Below are 26,186 nucleotides of genomic sequence, written 5' to 3' on the forward strand. Positions count from 1 at the left end.
ACTCTGCTTCTTGGAGCTTACAATCTAATATACAATATACATACTGCTGAGAGCATACAGAATAATCTACACCCTGCTCCTAGGAGCTTACAATCTAATATATAATATACATACTGCTGAGAGCATGCAGAATAATGTACACCCTGCTCCTAGGAGTTTACAATCTAATATACAATATACACACTGCTGAGACCATACAGACTAATCTACACCCTGCTCCTAGGAGTTTACAATCTAATATACAATATACATACTGCTGAGAGCATGCAGAATAATCTACACCCTGCTCCTAGGAGTTTACAATCTAATATACAATATACAGGCTGCTTAGAGCATACAGAATAATCTACACCCTTATCCGAGGAGTTTACAATCTAATATGCAATATACATACTGCTGAGAGCATACAGAATAATCTACACCCTGCTCCGAGGAGTTTACAATCTAATATACAATATACAGGCTGCTGAGAGCATACAGAATAATCTACACCCTGCTCCTAGGAGTTTACAATCTAATATACAATATACACACTGCTGAGAGCATACAGACTAATCTACACCCTGCTCCTAGGAGCTTACAATCTAATATACAATATACAGACTGCTGAGAGCATACAGAATAATCTACACTCTGCTTCTTGGAGTTTACAATCTAATATACAATATACAGACTACTGAGAGCATACAGAATAATCTACACTCTGCTTCTTGGAGCTTACAATCTAATATACAATATACATACTGCTGAGAGCATACAGAATAATCTACACCCTGCTCCTAGGAGCTTACAATCTAATATATAATATACATACTGCTGAGAGCATGCAGAATAATGTACACCCTGCTCCTAGGAGTTTACAATCTAATATACAATATACACACTGCTGAGAGCATACAGACTGATCTACACCCTGCTCCTAGGAGTTTACAATCTAATATACAATATAGATACTGCTGAGAGCATACAGAATAATCTACACCCTGCTCCTAGGAGTTTACAATCTAATATACAATATACATACTGCTGAGAGCATACAGAATAATCTACACCCTGCTCCTAGGAGCTTACAATCTAATATATAATATACATACTGCTGAGAGCATACAGACTAATCTACACACTGCTCCTAGGAGCTTACAATCTAATATGCAATATACACACTGCGGAGAGCATACCGAATAATCTACACCCTGCTCCAAGGAGCTTACAATCTAATATACAATATACATACTGCTGAGAGCATACAGAATAATCTACACCCTGCTCCTAGGTGCTTACAATCTAATATATAATATACATACTGCTGAGAGCATACAGACTATTCTACACCCTGCTCCTAGGAGTTTACAATCTAATATACAATATAGATACTGCTGAGAGCATACAGAATAATCTACACCCTGCTCCTAGGAGTTTACAATCTAATATACAATATACATACTGCTGAGAGCATGCAGAATAATCTACACCCTGCTCCTAGGAGTTTACAATCTAATATACAATATACATACTACTGAGAGCATACAGAATAATCTACACTCTGCTTCTTGGAGCTTACAATCTAATATATAATATACATACTGCTGAGAGCATACAGACTAATCTACACCCTGCTCCTAGGAGCTTACAATCTAATATACAATATACAGACTGCTGAGAGCATACAGAATAATCTACACTCTGCTTCTTGGAGTTTACAATCTAATATACAATATACAGACTACTGAGAGCATACAGAATAATCTACACTCTGCTTCTTGGAGCTTACAATCTAATATACAATATACATACTGCTGAGAGCATACAGAATAATCTACACCCTGCTCCTAGGAGTTTACAATCTAATATACAATATACATACTGCTGAGAGCATACAGAACAATCTACACCCTGCTCCTAGGAGCTTACAATCTAATATATAATATACATACTGCTGAGAGCATACAGAATAATCTACACCCTGCTCCTAGGAGCTTACAATCTAATATATAATATACATACTGCTGAGGGCATACAGAATAATCTACACCCTGCTCCTAGGACCTTACAATCTAATATACAATATACATACTACTGAGAGCATACAGACTAATCTACACCCTGCTCCTAGGAGCTTACAATCTAATATACAATATACATACTACTGAGAGCATACAGAATAATCTACACAATGCTCCTAGGAGTTTACAATCTAATATATAATATACATACTGCTGAGAGCATACAGAATAATCTACACCCTGCTCCTAGGAGCTTACAATCTAATATACAATATACAGACTGCTGAGAGCATGCAGAATAATCTACACCCTGCTCCTAGGAGTTTACAATCTAATATACAATATACAGACTACTGAGAGCATACAGACTAATCTACACCCTGCTCCGAGGAGTTTACAATCTAATATACAATATACATACTGCTGAGAGCATACAGAATAATGTACACCCTGCTCCTAGGAGCTTACAATCTAATATACAATATACAGACTGCTGAGAGCATACAGAATAATCTACACTCTGCTTCTTGGAGTTTACAATCTAATATACAATATACAGACTACTGAGAGCATACAGAATAATCTACACTCTGCTTCTTGGAGTTTACAATCTAATATGCAATATACATACTGCTGAGAGCATACAGAATAATCTACACCCTGCTCCTAGGAGTTTACAATCTAATATACAATATACATACTGCTGAGAGCATACACAACAATCTACACCCTGCTCCTAGGAGCTTACAATCTAATATATAATATACATACTGCTGAGAGCATACAGAATAATCTACACCCTGCTCCTAGGAGCTTACAATCTAATATATAATATACATACTGCTGAGGGCATACAGAATAATCTACACCCTGCTCCTAGGACCTTACAATCTAATATACAATATACATACTACTGAGAGCATACAGACTAATCTACACCCTGCTCCTAGGAGCTTACAATCTAATATAAAATATACATACTACTGAGAGCATACAGAATAATCTACACAATGCTCCTAGGAGTTTACAATCTAATATATAATATACATACTGCTGAGAGCATACAGAATAATCTACACCCTGCTCCTAGGAGCTTACAATCTAATATACAATATACAGACTGCTGAGAGCATGCAGAATAATCTACACCCTGCTCCTAGGAGTTTACAATCTAATATACAATATACAGACTACTGAGAGCATACAGACTAATCTACACCCTGCTCCGAGGAGTTTACAATCTAATATACAATATACATACTGCTGAGAGCATACCGACTAATCTACACCCTGCTCCGAGGAGTTTACAATCTAATATACAATATACATACTGCTGAGAGCATACAGAATAATCTACACCCTGCTCCTAGGAGTTTACATTCTAATATACAATATACATACTGCTGAGAGCATACAGAATAATCTACACCCTGCTCCTAGGTGCTTACAATCTAATATTTAATATACATACTGCTGAGAGCATACAGAATAATCTACACTCTGCTTCTTGGAGTTTACAATCTAATATACAATATACAGACTACTGAGAGCATACAGAATAATCTACACCCTGCTCCAAGGAGCTTACAATCTAATATACAATATACATACTGCTGAGAGCATACAGAATAATCTACACCCTGCTCCTAGGTGCTTACAATCTAATATATAATATACATACTGCTGAGAGCATACAGACTATTCTACACCCTGCTCCTAGGAGTTTACAATCTAATATACAATATACATACTGCTGAGAGCATACAGAATAATCTACACCCTGCTCCAAGGAGCTTACAATCTAATATACAATATACATACTGCTTAGAGCATACAGAATAATCTACACCCTGCTCCTAGGAGCTTATAATCTAATATACCATATACATACTGCTCAGAGCATGCAGAATAATCTACACCCTGCTCCGAGGAGTTTACAATCTAATATACAATATACACACTGCTGAGAGCATACAGAATAATCTACACCCTGCTCCTAGGAGTTTACAATCTAATATACAATATACATACTGCTGAGAGCATACAGACTAATCTACACCCTGCTCCTAGGAGCTTACAATCTAATATACAATATACATACTGCTGAGAGCATACAGAACAATCTACACCCTGCTCCTAGGAGCTTACAATCTAATATACAATATACATACTGCTGAGATCATACAGACTAATCTACACCCTGCTCCTAGGAGTTTACCATCTAATATACAATATACATACTGCTGAGAGCATACAGAATAATCTACACCCTGCTCCTAGGAGCTTGCAATCTAATATACAATATACACACTGCTGAGAGCATACAGACTGATCTACACCCTGCTCCTAGGAGTTTACAATCTAATATACAATATACATACTGCTGAGAGCATACAGAATAATCTACACCCTGCTCCTAGGAGTTTACAATCTAATATACAATATACATACTGCTCAGAGCATGCAGAATAATCTACACCCTGCTCCTAGGAGTTTACAATCTAATATACAATATACACACTGCTGAGAGCATACAGACTAATCTACACCCTGCTCCTAGGAGTTTACAATCTAATATACAATATAGATACTGCTGAGAGCATACAGAATAATCTACACCCTGCTCCTAGGAGTTTACAATCTAATATACAATATAGATACTGCTGAGAGCATACAGAATAATCTACACCCTGCTCCTAGGAGCTTACAATCTAATATATAATATACATACTGCTGAGAGCATACAGACTAATCTACACACTGCTCCTAGGAGCTTACAATCTAATATGCAATATACACACTGCGGAGAGCATACCGAATAATCTACACCCTGCTCCAAGGAGCTTACAATCTAATATACAATATACATACTGCTGAGAGCATACAGAATAATCTACACCCTGCTCCTAGGTGCTTACAATCTAATATATAATATACATACTGCTGAGAGCATACAGACTATTCTACACCCTGCTCCTAGGAGTTTACAATCTAATATACAATATACAGGCTGCTCCTGAGAGCATACAGAATAATGTACACCCTGTCCTAGGAGCTTACAATCTAATATACAATATACATACTGCTTAGAGCATACAGAATAATCTACACCCTGCTCCAAGGAGCTTACAATCTAATATACAATATACATACTGCTTAGAGCATACAGAATAATCTACACCCTGCTCCTAGGAGCTTATAATCTAATATACAATATACATACTGCTCAGAGCATGCAGAATAATCTACACCCTGCTCCGAGGAGTTTACAATCTAATATACAATATACACACTGCTGAGAGCATACAGAATAATCTACACCCTGCTCCTAGGAGTTTACAATCTAATATACAATATACATACTGCTGAGAGCATACAGACTAATCTACACCCTGCTCCTAGGAGCTTACAATCTAATATACAATATACATACTGCTGAGAGCATACAGAACAATCTACACCCTGCTCCTAGGAGCTTACAATCTAATATACAATATACATACTGCTGAGAGCATACAGACTAATCTACACCCTGCTCCTAGGAGTTTACCATCTAATATACAATATACATACTGCTGAGAGCATACAGAATAATCTACACCCTGCTCCTAGGAGCTTACAATCTAATATACAATATACACACTGCTGAGAGCATACAGACTGATCTACACCCTGCTCCTAGGAGTTTACAATCTAATATACAATATACAGGCTGCTGAGAGCATACAGACTGATCTACACCCTGCTCCTAGGAGTTTACAATCTAATATACAATATACATACTGCTGAGAGCATACAGAATAATCTACACCCTGCTCCTAGGAGTTTACAATCTAATATACAATATACATACTGCTCAGAGCATGCAGAATAATCTACACCCTGCTCCTAGGAGTTTACAATCTAATATACAATATACACACTGCTGAGAGCATACAGACTAATCTACTCCCTGCTCCTAGGAGTTTACAATCTAATATACAATATAGATACTGCTGAGAGCATACAGAATAATCTACACCCTGCTCCTAGGAGTTTACAATCTAATATACAATATACATACTGCTGAGAGCATACAGAATAATCTACACCCTGCTCCTAGGAGCTTACAATCTAATATATAATATACATACTGCTGAGAGCATACAGACTAATCTACACACTGCTCCTAGGAGCTTACAATCTAATATGCAATATACACACTGCGGAGAGCATACCGAATAATCTACACCCTGCTCCAAGGAGCTTACAATCTAATATACAATATACATACTGCTGAGAGCATACAGAATAATCTACACCCTGCTCCTAGGTGCTTACAATCTAATATATAATATACATACTGCTGAGAGCATACAGACTATTCTACACCCTGCTCCTAGGAGTTTACAATCTAATATACAATATAGATACTGCTGAGAGCATACAGAATAATCTACACCCTGCTCCTAGGAGTTTACAATCTAATATACAATATACATACTGCTGAGAGCATACAGAACAATCTACACCCTGCTCCTAGGAGTTTACAATCTAATATACAATATACATACTGCTGAGAGCATGCAGAATAATCTACACCCTGCTCCTAGGCGTTTACAATCTAATATACAATATACAGGCTGCTCATAGCATGCAGAATAATATACACCCTGCTCCGAGGAGTTTACAATCTAATATACAATATACAGGCTGCTCAGAGCATACAGAATAATCTACACCCTGCTCCTAGTAGTTTACAATATAATCAGGGGTGGATTAAGAGTAGCAAAGGCCGCGGGCAGTTTAAAAGGCGCGGGCCCCCCCACACACACCTGATGTATCACATGTCACATGATCCCCTGTGATAGATCATGTGATAGTTCACGTGAAATTAATTTGGCACAATATTAATATAATAATTCTAATAATTTTTTTTAGGCTGTGTGCCCACTATGCGTTTTTTTAAGCGTTTTCGCAGCGGCAATTCTGCTGCAGAAACGCTTAAAAAACACTTGGTAGAAGGCCTGCCATGTTCCCCAATGATAATCCGCATGTGCTGTGCACATGCTGCGGAAATTTCCACTGCGGATTATCATTGACGAAAAATCCGCAGCACTACCAATTATTATGCGGAAGCGCGGCGTTTTCGCGGCCATTGACTTGCATTGGACCGCATGACATCCGCATCACTGCATCTGTACATGTGCACATGCGGATACCATGCGGTTCAATGTGCGGATGGTACCCGGTCTGGAGAAGAGGAGACTCTCCTCCAGACCGGGTTACCATAGTACCTGTAAAAAAAAGAATAAAATAAAAAATTAATATTATACTTACCTTCTGATGGCCCCCAGTGTCTTTATCCGATGCATCCTGGCTTGCCGGCAGCTCGCGGTAGACTAAAGGACCTGTGGTGACGTCATTTAGTCATGTGACGGGTCACGTGACTGCTGACATCGGCAGGCCATCAGAAGGTAAGTATATATTTATTTTTTATTTTTTCCCATTCTTTTACGGTCACACTATATAAATATGCCTATGAGGATACATTATACTATATATATCAATAAAATGGCATCGGAGATTGCACTATAATGCACTCTCATAGTCATATATAGTAGTATAATGGACCCCATAGACATACTTAGTAGTATAATGCACCCCCATAGTCATATACAGTAGTATAATGCACCCGCATAGTCATATATATATATTATAGTACTATGGATGACTATGAGGGTGAATTATACTACTATATATGACTATATGGGTGCATTATACTACATGTATGACTATTGGGTGCATTATACTGCTATATATGATTATGGGGGTGCATTATACTACTATATATGACTATGCGGGTGCATTATACTACATGTATGACTACGGGGTGCATTATACTATATGTGACTATGGGGTGCATTAGACTGCTATGTATGAATACGGGGTGCATATTATTAATATAGATGACTATAGGGTGCATTATACTTCTATATATGACTATGGGGGTGCATTATACTTTTTGTATGACTATGGGGTACATTATACTTTATGTATGACTATGGGGTGCATTATACTTTTATATATAAGTATAATGCACCCCATAGTCATATATGGCAGTATAATATACCCCATAGTCATATATAGTAGTATAATGCACTTCCCAAAGAAATACATAATAGTATAATGCACCCCCATAGTCATGCATAGTAGTATAATCCACCCCACAATCTTATATAGTAGTATAATGTATCATCATAGTCATATATAGTAGTGTAATGCACCCCATAATCATATATAGTAGTATAATGTATCATCATAGTCATACATAGTAGTATAATGCCCCCCATAGACATACATAATAGTATAATGCACCCCCATAGTCATATATAGGACTATGGAGCGCATTATACTGCTATGGATGACTATGCGAGTGCATTATACTATATGTATGACTATGAGGTGCATTATACTGCTATATATGACTATGCGGGTGCATTATACTACATGTGTGACTACGGAGTGCATTATACTATATTTTACTATGGTGCATTATACTGCTATGTATGAATATGGGGTGCATAATATTAATATGGGGTGCATTATACTACAATATATGACCATGGGGGTGAATTTTATTATTATGGATGACTATGGCGGTGCATCATATTATTATGGATGACTATGGGGTTTCATTATACTACTATATATGACTTTGGGGTGCATTATACTACTATATATGACTATGGGGGTGCATTATACGTTATGTGTGATTATGGAGTGCATTATACTTCTATGTATAAGTATAATGCTCCCCATAGTCATATATAGTAGTATAATGTACCCCATAGTCATATATTACAGTATAATGCTCCCATAGTCATATATCGTAGTATAATGCATCCCCATAGTCATATATAGTAGTATAATGCACCCCATAATCATATATAGTAGCATAATGTATCCTCATAGTCATATATAATCATATATAGTAGTATAATTTATCCTCATAGGCATATATAGTAGTATAATGCACCCGCATAGTCATATATAGTAGTATAATGCACCCGCATAGTTATATATAATAGTATAATGCACCCGCATAGTCATATATAGTAGTATAATGCACCCCCATAGTCATATATAGTAGTATAATGCACCCCAATAGTCATATATAGCAGTATAATGCACCCCCATAGTCATATATAGCAGTATAATGCACCCACATAGTCATATGTAGTAGTTTAATGCACCACCATAGTCATATATAGTAGTTTAATGTGCCCCCATAGTCATTCATAGAAGTATAATGCACCAACATAGTCATATATAGGACTATGGGGTGCATTATACTACTATGTATGACTATGAAGGTGCATTATATTATTATATATGATTATGCGGGTGCATTATACTACATGTATGACTTTGGGGGGTATTATACTGCTATATATGACTATGGGGGTGCATTATACTTCTATATATGACTATGCGGGTGCATTATACTGCTATATATGACTATGTAGGTGCATTATCCTACTATATATGACTATAAATATATAAATATATCACTAAAATGGCACCGGAGATCATGCTATAATGCACTCTCATAGTCATATATAGTAGTATAATGGACCCCATAAACATACATAGTAGTAAAATGCACCCCCATAGGCATATATAGTAGTATAATGCACCCGCATAGTCATATATAGTAGTATAATGCACCCGCATAGTCATATATATATATTATAGTACTATGGATGACTATGAGGGGGAATTATACTACTATATATGACTATGTGGGTGCATTATACTACATGTATGACTATTGGGTGCATTATACTGCTATATATGATTATGGGGGTGCATTATACTACTATATATGACTATGCGGGTGCATTATACTACATGTATGACTATGGGGTGCATTATACTATATGTGACTATGGGGTGCATTAGACTGCTATGTATGAATACGGGGTGCATAATATTAATATAGATGACTATAGGGTGCATTATACTTCTATATATGACTATGGGGGTGCATTATACTTTTAGTATGACTATGGGGTGCATTATACTACTATGTATGACTATGGGGTGCATTAGACTTTTATATATAAGTATAATGCACCCCATAGTAATATATGGAAGTATAATGTACCCCATAGTCATATATAGTAGTAAAATGCACTTCCCATAGAAATACATAGTAGTATAATGCACCCCCATAGTCATGCATAGTAGTTTAATCCACCTCATAATCATATATAGTAGTATAATGTATCATCATAATCATATATAGTAGTGTAATGCACCCCATAATCATATATAGTCGTATAATGTATCCTCATAGTCATACATAGTAGTATAATGCCCCCCATAGTCATTCATAGTAGTATAATGCACTAGCATAGTCATATATAGGACAATGGGGTGCACTATAATACTATGTATAGCTATGAAGGTGCATTATACTACTATATATGACTATGCGGGTACATTATACCAGATGTATGACTATGGGGCATATTATACTGTTATATATGACTATGGGGGAGCATTATACTACTATATATGACTATGCGGGTGCATTATACTGCTATATATCACTATGCGGGTGAATTATACTACTTTATATGACTATATATATATATCACTAAAATGGCACTGGAGATCACGCTATAATGCACTGTCATAGTAATATATAGTAGTATAATGGACCCCATAGACATATATAGTAGTATAATGCACCCCCATAGTCATATATAGTTGTATAATGTATCCTCATAGTCGTATATAGTAGTATAATGCACCCGCATAGTCATTATACTACATGTATGACTATGGGGTGCATTATACTATATATGACTATGGGGTGCATTATAATGCTATGTATGAATACGAGGTGCGTAATATTAATATAGATGACTATGGGGTGCATTATAGTTCTATATATGACTATGGGGGTGCATTATACTTTATGTATGACTATGGGGTACATTATACTACTATGTATGACTATGGGGTGCATTATACTTTTATATATAAGTATAATGCACCCCATAGTGATATATGGCAGTATAATATACCCCATAGTCATGCATAGTAGTATAATCCACCCCACAATCATATATAGTAGTATAATGTATCATCATAGTCATATATAGTAGTGTAATGCACCCCATAATCATATAAGGTAGTATAATATATCATCATAGTCATACATAGTAGTATAATGCCCCCCATAGACATACATAATAGTATAATGCAACCCCATAGTCATATATAGGACTATGGAGCGCATTATACTGCTATGGATGACTATGCGGGTGCATTATACTATATGTATGACTATGAGGCGCATTATACTGCTATATATGACTATGCGGGTGCATTATACTACATGTATGACTACGGAGTGCATTATACTATATTTTACTATGGTCCATTATACTACTATGTATGAATACGAGGTGCATAATATTAATATGGGGTGCATTATACTACTATATATGACCATGGGGGTGAATTTTATTATTATGGATGACTATGGCGGTGCATCATAATATTATGGATGACTATGGGGTTTCATTATACTACTATATATGACTTTGGGGTGCATTATACTACTATATATGACTATGGGGGTGCATTATACATTATGTATGACTATGGAGTGCATTATACTTCTATGTATAAGTATAATGCACTCCATAGTCATATATAGTAGTATAATGTACCCCATAGTCATATATTACAGTATAATGCTCCCATAGTCATATATCGTAGTATAATGCATCCCCATAGTCTTATATAGTAGTATAATGCACCCCATAATCATATATAGTAGCAAAATGTATCCTCATAGTCACATATAGTAGTATAATGCACCCCCATAATCATATATAGTAGTATAATTTATCCTCATAGGCATATATAGTAGTATAATGCACCTGCATAGTCATATATAGTAGTATAATGCACCCCATAGTCATATATAATAGTATAATGCACCCATAGTCATATATAGTAGTATAATGTATCCCCATAGTCATATATAGTAGTATAATGCCCCCATAATCATATATAGTAGTATAATGTATCTTCATAGGCATATATAGTAGTATAATGCACCCGCATAGTCATATTTAATAGTATAATGCACCCGCATAGTCATATATAGTAGTATAATGCACCCCAATAGTCATATATAGCAGTATAATGCACCCCCATAGTCATATATTTGCAGTATAATGCACCCGCATAGTCATATGTAGTAGTTTAATGCACCACCATAGTCATATATAGTAGTGTAATGTGCCCCCATAGTCATTCATAGTAGTATAATGCACCAGCATAGTCATATATAGGACTATGGGGTGCATTATACTGCTATATATGACTATGGGGGTGAATTATACTACTATATATGACTATGCGGGTGCATTGTACTGCTATATATGACTATGTAGGTGCATTATCCTACTATATATGACTATAAATATATAAATATATCACTAAAATGGCACCGGAGATCATGCTATAATGCACTCTCATAGTCATATATAGTAGTATAATGGACCCCATAAACATATATAGTAGTAAAATGCACCCCCATAGTCATATATGGTAGTATAATGTATTCTCATAGTCATATATAGTAGTATAATGCACCCGCATAGTCATATATAGTAGTATAATCACCCACGTAGCCATATATATATTATACCACTATGGATGACTATGAAGGTGCATTATACTCCTATATAAGACTATGTGAATGCATTATACTACATGTATGACTATGAGGTGCATTATACTGCTATGTATGAATACAGGGTGCATAATATTAATATAGATGACTATGGGGTGCATTATACTTCTATATTTAACTATGGGGGTGCATTATCCTTTATGTATGACTATGGGGTGCATTATACTACTATGTATGACTATGGGGTGCATTATACTTTTATATATAAGTATAATGCACTCCATAGTCATATATGGCAGTATAATATACCCCATAGTCATATATAGTAGTATAATGCACTTCCCATTGAAATACATAGTAGTATAATGCACCCCCATAGTCATGCATAGTAGTATATACCACCCCAAAATCATATATAGTAGTATAATGCATCATGATAGTCATATATAGTAGTGAAATGCACCCCATAATCATATATAGTAGTATAATGTATCCTCATAGTCATACATAGTAGTATAATGCACCCACATAGTCATATATAGTAGTATAATGCACTGCCATAGTCATATATAGTAGTATAATGCGCCCCCATAGTCATACATAGTAGTATAATGCACCCCCATAGTCATATATAGAACTATGAAGGTGCATTATATTACTATGGATAACTATGGGGGTGCATTATATTACTATGGATGACTACGGGGTGCATAATATTAATATGGATGACTATGGGGGTGCTTTATATTACTATGGAGTGCATTATACTACTATATATGACTATAGGGGGGCATTATATTATTATGGATGACTATGGGAGTGCATTATACTACTATATATGACTTTGGGATGTATTATACTACTATATATGACTATTGGGGTGCATTATACTACTATGTATGACTATGGGGTGCATTGTACTACTATATATATGTATAATGCACCATATAGTCACAAATAGTATTATAATGCTCCCTGTAGTTATATATAGTAGTATAATGCACTCACCATGGTAATACATAGTAGTATAATGCAGCACCATAGTCATACATAGTAGTATAATGCACCACCATAGTCATACATAGTAGTATAATGCACCCCATAGTCATAAATAGTCATGGCGCTGGAGATCGCATTAAATATTTAAATTAAATATTGAAGTAATGTACAACATCGTCAACATAGCAGTGTGCACATGCCGGCCATAGGGATAATGGTGACGACTGGCGCATACGCACTGCTATGTTGACATTGTAGTGGAATTCTTCAATAAAATAGCACCGGAGTCAATGCATGCACATCCCATGATATCCGGCGCCATTTTGAAGACACTGTCGAGGAGTGTGGCCCCAAAGATCATGGTATGCGCATGTGCCGACTCCGGCACCACACTCCGTCTCCAGCCTCGCCAGAGATCTCGGTATGTCCTCATTGCGCCAGACATAGCGATATGCGGTCAGCACCTACGCATACCGCGATCCCCGGCGCCACACTCCTCCATCCTCCTCCCTATCACCTCTATTAACACTGGATGCTTCCTTTTGACTCTGGCCATGCTGCAGAGATTGACAAACAGGCAATCGCTGCATGTAGTGCAGCAGTCTAACAGCTGAGAGACATGCAGTCGTGGCGACGCGAACATGTTTTCCGAGCACGCCGAAAATACTCGGTTAGGACTCGAGGGTGCTTGGATAACCCCTGCAGAGTGGAATACAGGCTAATAGATTTGAGCCCGCTCAGGCAGAAGCTCTGTAGAGCAGCTGTTTTGAACAATTAGTGGATTTCTCAGGTCCCAGTCCCCCACTGATCCACTTCACATAAGGGCTCGTGCACATGACCGATTTTCTTATCTGAGTGCTATCTGTGGTTTTGATGGATAGCACTTGTACCTATGATATTCTATGGTGCAAATGTCAGATTTTTTCCTTGGACCTAGTGGCCCAGGTAAAAAATCGGAGACAAGTCCGATTTTGATCCCAGTGTCGGATCAAAATCGGCGATGCAAGTCTATGGGTCCGTGAAAAAATTGGGCCGCACTTGGTTGACATGCGAGTGTGGTCCGATTTTCACATACTGACAGAATGGAGAAGGTAGAAAAACCTTTTTTCCCCTCTTCATGTCCGAGAAAAACTGATGCCACTCTAATCAAACTCTGATCAGAGTCTGTAACTCAATTACGCAAGTTGCCGTTGCCTCAATTCTGCTCATGATAGCCTGTTGGTTCCAGTTCTGGTCCTCCTGCTTCCATCTACGTTCTCTCTTGTTTCTGCTCGGCCATCCTGCTGCTCCACCGTCATCTGTCCGTGCTTCATTACAGCTGCTCATCTGAACTAGATGAGACATAACACCTATCATTACAAAAGAGAGGATTACATGATAAGTCCTATTGAGGCTGTGTGCCCATTATGCGTTTTTTAAGCGTTTCCGCAGTGGCAAAAACGCTGCAGAAACGCTTAAAAAACGCATGGTAGAAGGCCTGCCATGTTCCCCAATGATAATCCGCATGTGCTCTGCACATGCTGCGGAAATTTCCACTGCGGATTATCATTGCGGAAAAAAACGCAAAACTACCAATTATTTTGCGGAAGTGCAGCGTTTTCGCCGCCATTGACTTGCATTAGAACGCATGGATTACGCATCACAGTATATGTAGATGCGCATTCCATGCGTTCTAATGTGCGGATGGTACCCAGGTCTAGAGAAGAGGAGACTCTCCTCCGGACTTGGGTATCATAGAAAACTGTAAAAAAAAGAATAAAATAAAAAATAAATATATATTTACCTTCTGATGGCCCCCGCTGCACTCGTCCTTTCATGCCGGCAGTTCGCGATGGACTGAAGGATCTGCGCTGACGTCAGAGTCATGTGACGGGTTACGCGACGCTGACGTCGGAAGGTCCTTCAGTGAACCGCTGCCGGCAAGCCAGGACGGAGCAAAGCAAGACTCCGGGGGCCATCAGAGGGTAAGGATAGATTTATTTTTTTATTTTTTGACATTCTCTCGGGTCACACTATATATGCCGTTTGCATGGATTTATATAGTGTGACCAAGTTGACAAGCACTTTCCAAGTGATGCTAAAATCGCTTGGAAAGCGCTTGACAACCCGCATGCGGAAATGCATGTGAAGAACGCTTCACATCCGCATGTCCCTGGCAGGAAAACGCATGTATAATCCGCATGTACAATCCGCATGTGCAATCCGCATGTACAATCCGCATGTACAATCCGCATGTACAATCCCCATGTACAATCCGTATGTGTTTTTTCTGCCAGGGAGATGCAGAAATGCTCAGGAAAAATCCGGAGCATTTCTGCATCGTGGGCACATAGCCTTAAAGAATCATCCTGATACACAAGAGAGAACAAGGCACTCAGGGATGTTTGTTGAGATTTTGTAGGGGTAAATAGTGCAGTTCTAAACTTCACCACAAGCATCCCACAGCTACACAATGTGTGAATGAGGCCTTAGTGTTCAGTGAAGAGCTACCTACCTGGACACAAGATGGTTCAGGATTAGAACTTTATATATTCTGTACCATGTGATATCTATAATGTCATGTGCCCTGTGATGTCATGTCTCTTGTCGTAATAACTGCCATTGCTGTGTTATGTATCAAGTTTCCAACATCAAGGAAGAGTTGAATTAATAAAACAAAACCAATTCCTGATCATGATAAACCGTCAGTTCCAGGTCACCCCACATCCAACAGGACCAAGGGAGCTGACAATGAAGAACTGTAGCAGTCTGCAATTACATTTATGTTATGAAAACGCTATATTTTGACAACACTAATGACAAAGCTACCCAAAAATGGAACCAAATGGAGTTGTCTCAACTGGCCCACCCACCCACCCCTTTCTATATGCTTTTATTAGAGCACATGGGTGTTATAGAGGGCAAAACCAGCCGACTGCTGAGGGTCTTCAAGACCAGTGACATAATAAGTTGATCACCAGCTTGTCCTCATTTAGGGAAGGGGTTGTCCAGATTGGTAACCCCTGTTAGGTCGGGTTCACACTAGGACGGGTTCACACTGGCTTACTAAATCACCCAACTATTCATATTTTCCTTGGAATCTGGTCAATAACATTTTTTTTGAAATCATAGAATCATTATAACAATCACCGCAAGGGACACATGATACAGCGCTTTTTGCTAAGATTTTCAGGTTAAGTCCACAGCCCCACTATCAGTATTTGGTCAGTATTCGGTCAGTATTTTTTCTCAGCAGTGGGAGCCAAAACCAGGTGAGGAACAATCAGAGAAAAGGTATAATAGAAACAAATCACCAATTCTGCATTTATCACCCACTCCTGGTTTGGGCTCCCACTCCTGAGAAAAAATATTGACCGAATACTGACCAAATACTGATAGTGGGGCTGTGGCCTAATGATGCAGTTCTGAATCCCACTACTAACCCCCCATCTATACAATGTATGAGTGAGGTCATAAGTGAAGAGTTCCTTACCTGGACTTGTTCCCTTCAGGCTGTCAGGCTCCAATGAAACAAGATGGCTCAGGTGTTGCACTTTGTACATTCTATATCAATTGTGATGTCATATGATGTCTTTGATGTCATCAAAGCTGTCTCTTTAACCCCTTCCCACCCAGTGACATACATTGACTTTGTGAACAGGTTATCTGGATGCAACAGCACAGACAATGAAGGGACAATGGTAATGCTAATTCTCCTACACATGAAGACGGGAACACATTGGACCTGATATTCTCCCGGCTTTGCACAGTACATGACTTTACTAACTCTCCCCTTCCACTCGCTGACCATAATCTTCTTTCATTCTCTGTCAAGAACTGTGACTCTACTCAAGACCCCCCAACTTTCCACACTTATAGAAATATACGGGCCATTAACACCCAGAAATTTATGAAAAAATTGGCCCCAATCTCCTCCCTCTCATGTCCCGACTCTGCATTGAAGCATTATAACAAAATATTGCTATGCGCCCTGGATGAAGCCACAGCTCCTACACAAAGAACAATTCGGCATAGACGGCGACAACCCTGGCACACGCCTCAAACACGTCTTCTCCAGCGGTGTTCCAGGTGCGCTGAACGGCTGTGGAGAAAATCAAATCTGCCTGAAGTTTTCCTCCATTATAAATTTATGCTGAAAACATATAACTCTGCCCTTCACCTCTCCAAACAAACCTACTTTAACAATCTCATCATCTCACTTTCCAATAATCCTAAACTCCTCTTTGACATGTTTCATTCTCTCCTCAATCAAACAGCACAGGCCCCGACCACTGACCATAGCGCTGACTATCTGGTCAATTATTTAAGAAAAAATTGACCATATCCAACAGGAAATTTTCTCCCAATCCCCTAACGTTATGCATGCTCTCCCCCGCCACATTGTATCTTGCTCACTTTCTGACTTCAAACCAGTCACGGAAGATGAAGTGATCAGGCTCCTTTCATCTTCTCGCCCTACTACCTGCACCAGTGACCCTATTCCCTCACATCTCCTTAAGTCCCTTTCTCCAGCTGTCACCACTCACCTAACTAAAATTTTCAACCTCTCCCTCTCATCTGGTATCTTTCCCTCTTCTTTTAAACACACCAGCATACATCCATTACTTAAAAAACCATCCCTTGACCAGAACTGCACGGCCAACTACAGACCTGTTTCCAATCTTCCATTTATCTCTAAACTCCTGGAACGCCTGGTCCATTCCCATCTAATCTGCTATTTCTCAGACAACTCTCTTCTTGACCCTCTACAATCTGGTTTCCGCTCTTTACATTCTACTGAAACTGCCCTCACTAAAGTTTCTAATGATCTACTAACAGCTAAATCTAATGGTCACTACTCCCTGCTGATTCTCCTGGATCTCTCTGCAGCATTCGACACTGTGGATCACCAGCTCCTCCTCACTATGCTCCGCTCTATTGGCCTCAAGGACACTGTTCTCTCCTGGTTCTCTTCCTATCTCTCTGACCGCTCCTTCTCTGTGTCTTTTGCCGGCTCCTCTTCCTCTCTCCTTCCCCTTACTGTCGGGGTTCCTCAAGGATCAGTCCTAGGCCCTCTTCTTTTCTCCTTACACACTATTGGACAAACAATCAGCAGATTCGGTTTTTTCAGTACCATCTCTATGCTGATGACACCCAATTATACACCCCTGCTTCGGGCATCACCCCTGCATTACTACAAAAGACCAGTGATTGTCTTTCTGCTGTGTCTAACATTATGTCGTCCCTCTGACTAAAACTGAATCTGTCAAAAACTGAACTACTCGTATTTCCTCCCTCCACTAACCTACCTGTGCCCGATATTGCCTTTTCCGTTTGTGGTTCAACCATTACTCCCCAGCAACAAGCATGTTGTCTTGGGGTCATTTTTGCTTCAGATCTTTCCTTCACTCCTCACATCAAATCACTCGCTCGTTCATGTCATCTACACCTCAACTCGCCAGAAACTCTTACTGTAGCTCTTATTCATTCTCGTCTCGACTATTGCAACACTCTACTAATCGGTCTCCCTCTTACTAAACTCTCCCCTCTCCAATCCGTCCTTAACGCAGCAGCAAGGATCATATTCCTCGCCAGCCGCTACACCGATGCCTCTTCCCTGTGCCAGTCATTGCATTGGTTGCCCATCCAATATAGAGTTCAATTTAAACTTATCACGCTTACCCACAAAGCTCTCCATGCTTCAGTACCCCCTTACATCTTCTCCCTTGTCTCAGTCTACCACCCTACAAGTGCCCTCCATTCTGCCAATGACTTAAAACTAAAATCCTCCATAATCCGAACTTCCCACTCCCGTCTCCAAGATTTCTCGCGTGCTGCGCCAATTTTTTGGAATGCACTACCCAGGACAGTTCGATTAATTCCCAATACCCACAGTTTCAAGTGGACCCTAAAAACCCATTTCTTTAGACTGGCGTATCTGTCCATCTAAGTTTTCCCCCATATTAAAATCTTCTTCAATTTCAGGTTCATACCAACCATGTACTTAATAGCCTCGGTCAGGACTGTACACATACTGGCTGGCGACCAGTCCATGTATTATTATTTATTCTATTTAGTATATCAAGGCTGCATTATACAATACAGTGGTGGCCAAAAGTATTGGCACCCCTGCAATTCCGTCAGATAATACTCAGTTTCTTCCTGAAAATGATTGCAATCACAAATTCTTTGGTATTATTATCTTCATTTAATTTGTCTTCAATGAAAAAACACAAAAAGAATTGTCCTAAAGCCAAATTGGATACAATTCCACACCAAACCTTAAAAAGGGGGTGGACAAAAGTATTGGCACTGTTTGAAAAATCATGTGATGCTTCTCTAATTCGTGTAATTAACAGCACCTGTAACTTACCTGTGGCACCTAACAGGTGTTGGCAATAACTAAATCACACTTGCTGCCAGTTAACATGGATTAAAGTTGACTCAACCTCTGTCCTGTGTCCTTGTGTGTACCACATTGAGCATGGAGAAAAGAAAGAAGACCAAAGAACTGTCTGAGGACTTGAGAAACCAAATTGTGAGGAAGCATGAGCAATCTCAAGGCTACAAGTCCATCTCCAAAGACCTGAATGTTCCTGTGTCTTCCGTGCGCAGTGTCATCAAGAAGTTTAAAGCCCATGGCACTGTGGCTAACCTCCCTAGATGTGGACGGAAAAGAAAAATTGACGAGAGATTTCAATGCAAGATTGTGCGGATGGTGGATAAAGAACCTCGACTAACATCCAAACAAGTTCAAGCTGCCCTGCAGTCCGAGGGTACCACAGTGTCAACCCGTACTATCCGTCGGCGTCTGAATGAAAAGGGACTGTATGATAGGATACCCAGGAAGACCCCACTTCTTACCCCGAGACATAAAAAAGCCAGGCTGGAGTTTGCCAAAACTTACCTGAGAAAGCCTAAAACGTTTTGGAAGAATGTTCTCTGGTCAGATGAGACAAAAGTAGAGCTTTTTGGGGAAAAGCATCAACATAGAGTGTACAGGAAAAAAAAGAGGCATTCAAAGAAAAGAACACGGTCCCTACAGTCAAACATGGCGGAGGTTCCCTGATGTTTTGGGGTTGCTTTGCTGCCTCTGGCACTGGACTGCTTGACCGTGTGCATGGCATTATGAAGTCTGAAGACTACCAACAAATTTTACAGCATAATGTAGGGCCCAGTGTGAGAAAGCTGGGTCTCCCTCAGAGGTCATGGGTCTTCCAGCAGGACAATGACCCAAAACACACTTCCAAAAGCACTATAAAATGGTTTGAGAGAAAGCACTGGAGACTTCTAAGGTGGCCAACAATGAGTCCAGACCTGAATCCCATAGAACACCTATGGAGAGATCTCAAAATGGCAGTTTGGAGAAGGCACCCTTCAAATATCAGGGACCTGGAGCAGTTTGCCAAAGAAGAATGGTCTACAATTCCAGCAGAGCATTGTAAGAAACTCATTGATGGTTACCGTAAGCGGTTGTTCGCAGTTATTTTGGCTAAAGGTTGTGCAACCAAGTATTAGGCTGAGGGTGCCAATACTTTTGTCTGGCCCATTTTTGGAGTTTTGTGTGAAATGATCAATGATTTGATTTTTGCTTCATTCTCTTTTGTGTTTTTTCCTTGCAAGCAAATTAAATGAAGATAATAATACCAAAGAATTTGTGATTGCAATAATTTTCAGGAAGAAACTGAGTATTATCTGACAGAATTGCAGGGGTGCCAATACTTTTAGCCACCACTGTATATGTACACTTTACCTTTTCTGTCTCCCCCATTTCCTCATAGACTGTAAGCTTGCGAGCAGGCCCACTCCTTTTGATTTGAGAAATGCTTATTCTGTATTGTTTGTATAAGTTCCCCCTAAAATTGTAAAGTGCTGCGGAATATGTTGGCGCTATAAAAATAAAAAATTATTATTATTATTATTATTAATCATCCAAAAATATTTATTTCTCTACCACAGAAAGGAAATCTAACTGTAGGGACGTATATATACATATATATATATATATATATATATATATATATATATATATATATATATACAGTGCCTACAAGTAGTATTCAACCCCCTGCAGATTTAGCTGGTTTGATAAGATGCAAATAAGTTAGAGCCTTCAAACTGCAAACGAGAGTAAGTTTTATGAACAGAAGCATAAATCTTACAAACCAAAAAGTTATGTTGCTCAGTTGAATTTTATTAAATTTTAAACATAAAAGTGTGGGTCAATTATTATACAACCCCTATGTTTAATATTTTGTGGAATAACCCTTGTTTGCAATTACAGCTAATAATCGTCTTTTATAAGACCTGATCAGGCCGGCACAGGTCTGTAGAGTTATCTTGGCCCACTCCTCCATGCAGATCTTCTCCAAGTTATCTAGGTTCTTTGGGTGTCTCATGTGGACTTTATTCTTGAGCTCCTTCCACAAGTTTTCAATTGGGTTAAGGTCAGGAGACTGACTAGGCCACTCCAACACCTTGACTTTTTCCTTCTTGAACCAGGCCTTGGTTTTCTTGGCTGTGTGCTTTGGGTCGTTGTCTTGTTGGAAGATGAAATTACGACCCATCTTAAGATCCTTGATGGAGGAGCGGAGGTTCTTGGCCAAAATCTCCAGGTAGGCCGTGCTATCCATCTTCCCATGGATGCGGACCAGATGGCCAGGCCCCTTGGCAGAGAAACAGCCCAACAGCATGATGCTGCCACCACCATGCTTGACTGTAGGGATGGTATTCTTGGGCTCGTATGCAGTGCCATCCAGTCTCCAAACGTCACGTGTGTGGTTGGCACCAAAGATCTCGATCTTGGTCTCATCAGACCATAGAACCTTGAACCAGTCTGTCTCAGAGTCCTCCAAGTGATCATGAGCAAACTGTAGACGAGCCTTGACATGACGCTTTGAAAGTAAAGGTACCTTACGGGCTCGTCTGGAACGGAGACCATTGCGGTGGAGTACGTTACTTATGGTATTGACTGAGACCAATGTCCCCACTGCCATGAGATCTTCCCGGAGCTCCTTCCTTGTTGTCCTTGGGTTAGCCTTGACTCGGACAAGCCTGGCCTCGGCACGGGAGGACACTTTCAAAGGCTGTCCAGGCCGTGGAAGGCTAACAGTAGTTCCATAAGCCTTCCACTTACGGATGATGCTCCCAACAGTGGAGACAGGTAGGCCCAACTCCTTGGAAAGGGTTTTGTACCCCTTGCCAGCCTTGTGACCCTCCACGATCTTGTCTCTGATGGCCTTGGAATGCTCCTTTGTCTTTCCCATGTTGACCATGTCTGAGTGCTGTTCACAAGTTTGGGGAGGGTCTTAAATAGTCATAAAAGGCTGGCAAAAGAGATCTTTAATACACACATTTGAAGCTCATTATTCTTGGTGCCTGAACTACTTCTTAATACTTTAGGGGGACCAAACAGAATTCTTGTGGTTTGAGGGGTTGAATAATAAATGACACTCTGAATTAACTTTTAACGTTTAAAAAAAAAAAAAAAAAAATTTGCTGCAGTGCATTTCCCACTTCCAGGCTGATCTACAGTACAAATGTCACAATGCCAAGTTAATTCCGCATGTGTCAACCAGCTAAATCTGCAGGGGGTTGAATACTACTTGTAGGCACTGTATATATATATATATATATATATATATATATATATGGATATCAACAGGTGAACACAATGTTAGGAGTAGTAACAATAAGTGCAGCACAGTATTTTACGACACTTACTAAACTAAATGCAATATCTTATTGAATGTTCTATTTAAATCCACTATCCTTATGGTTCAACAGTCAAACAAATATTTATGCTTTTCTGTCTTAGCTCAATGGGCGCCACTCTCAACACTAGGCCCGTTGCTGTCATATTCTTTATAAGAGTTGGTGTGACGCCCAGCTGCGCTTGGTATCACAGATCCTAGAAGGGTGTATTGATGGATTCCTCCACAAGAGGCCCCCATAACCATTCACACATCTCCACCTTCCACCTCAGAACACCAGAGGGAGCCCGTTAGGGATAGATAAATAGGGAAGGTGGAGCCAGGCGGCAGTTAGTCTAGACTGGAGTCAGAGTCTAGACAGAGTCTAGACGATTCTGGTTTAGCAGTGAGTCCAGTACAGTATGAGAAGAGTTACCTCAGAGGACTAAAGCCTGTTCCAGCTCCTGCAATTGCTATCCTGCATTGGAGCTTATCCAGATCGAGACTCCGTGTAGCTCAGAGAGGTGAGCTTTAGGTGTGCCGGCGCCATAAGATCGGTGAAGCGCGGCAAGCTGCCGTTAGTGTGAGTAGCCTAGTGAGGGCCCGAGTAGGCCGAAGGCGAGAGGAGAGTGAGTACATAGGGGGCAGAGGAGCTTAACTGGCTCACCCCGAAGTAGTTACCGGACACCGGGTCCGAAGTTTACCGGGATCTCTATGACCCAGTAAGATATAACCGGAATCCCTGGGGAACTACAAGTCACAGGATTGCTAAAGTGCTGATACGTAACAGAGCCAGGAGACACATAGGCCCCGCAAGCTGAGGAGCGTGTACTCCAAGGAAAGGCCCTACCACAAGGTCAGCCAGCGCAGGACAGAGACAAAGTTAGGCCTAGCTCCAGGCAGGTCAGAAACTTACTACGCAGAGGCAAGAAACAGGAGGCCCTACACCCGCTCATTGGGGAGGATCCTGACATGCACCCTTCACCCTACAGTGCTCCGGGATGTGCCTGAATTTCCATCAGTAAAAGGTACTGAAGTGACTATAGTGTCTGTCCCTGTTCTTGCTCTGATCTGGCTGGGTCTCGCCTGTCCTGCATCCATTTCCCTACACTGCCCTGAGGCCTAGCTCCACCTGTGGGGAGCTATACCATCAAGCTGCCTTATCATCGGCCTCAGTGGACTGAGCAGCGCTGGTGATCCTCACCAGAAGCCACAGGTGGCGTCACAAACTCTTTTATAACCTTAACAAATTATTCACCCTTTTTAAGGAGAGACCCCAGGTACGGGCCCGGGAGCCGACCACTGCGACATCCCTAAAGGCCAGGCTAAAGGCCCGGGTACCGAGTCATCCCCATTCCCCTGGGCGAGTCACTGGCACTAATGAGGGTCACCAGTATTTCCCGCTAGGCCACAAGTCCTTCATAAGTGTGTCACTTAGTACCCTGCATGTGCTTGTCACACTAGCCGCACTTGCTCTCTTCTGAAGAGCGGCCACAGCACACACCCTGTACCGTGTGTGAAGCGCCCCCTGGGCCTGTGCTGTGCAGGGGAGTACCCAGAGCCGGATCGCTGGGGGTTGTAGTCTCAGTGTGGCGGTGACCCGGTCCGTGCCCAGGGCGGTCAAACCAGTGGCAGTCTGAGTGTGATAAATGTCTGACTACGCCACCCGTGGATTGCGGTCAGTGGGGACCGCCGCTGCGCTGCAGACCGCTGAGGCTGATGTTGTATGCGCAGCCAAGTATGGGATGACTCCCCACGGGAGAAGTATTGCCTCAGGGCAGCTAGAGTGGATGATGGGAGTGATGGTGTGAGCGTCCTAGTACTGATGGTGCTGGTGCGGCGATGAAACACAGAGACGTGTGGTGCAGTTCAGGGTCTTTACTGATGGTATAACGCACACCCTCCTGGGAGTACTGGTTAGCAGTAGGGGCCTGGTCAGTCTGTAAGCAAGTAGGATCTCCCCTGGCCAGGTGGAGTTGTAGGCCCCCCCGACTATCTGCACTCTTTCCTGGCTACCTTGCTCTATGCGGGTAGAAGTAGCCCACGTCCCTGAGTATACCGTGTGGTGCTCATCCGTATGGCCGGTGACTTGGGGCCTTCCGTTAGCCTCCGCTTCACGATGGCGGTGCTGGTCCCTTGCTTGTGACCGTGCCTCCGGGCTTCTATGGCCAGAGGACATGGAATCCCCTGCCGGTTGGATTCTGCTGCTGGACCTGGATGTCCCCACAGCCTCGGACTCCGTGTCCGGTATTAGTGTCTTCAACCAGGGCGAACTCTGCTCAGCTCCAGCCCCTGGTATTCAGCTACTGTTCGTACAGAGCTCCTGGTTCTTACTTTCCCTCTCCAGGCTCTGACTGCTCTGCTTGTTCTGCAGGCTCTGTCTCTGCCTCTGTCTGACCTAATCCCGCCCCAGACCCAGTTTATAAGGGCAGATTCCTCCCCTCCCAGGTCTGGGTGGGCCGTGTTGCATGCTTAGGGCTCCTGACCAGAGAAACCTCCCACTTGCTCTCAGACATAATATTTCTATTACTGTGGCAACCAGACCCCTGGGGTGCCACATGTGTACCGTGCGTCTGGAAGTAACGGCCCACAGGAACGGTCATCCGCTACAGCCTGATCGTCTCTCAAGCTTGGTTCGGCTCTGGTCACGGTCTTCTATTGCACTATATGTAGAGTACAAGCGATCAAACGATTGCAGCTTCAAGTCCCCTATGAGGATTAAAAAAAGATCAAAGTAAAAAAATATAAGACAAATAAAAAACATAAATTTGAATCACTCACCTTTTCGCCAGAAAAAAATAAAGACATTTA

The sequence above is a fragment of the Phyllobates terribilis genome, unplaced genomic scaffold, assembly GCF_046119375.1.
Source record: "Phyllobates terribilis strain yellow unplaced genomic scaffold, ASM4611937v1 Scaffold_5__5_contigs__length_657084704, whole genome shotgun sequence".
NCBI classification, from domain to species: Eukaryota; Metazoa; Chordata; class Amphibia; order Anura; family Dendrobatidae; genus Phyllobates; species Phyllobates terribilis.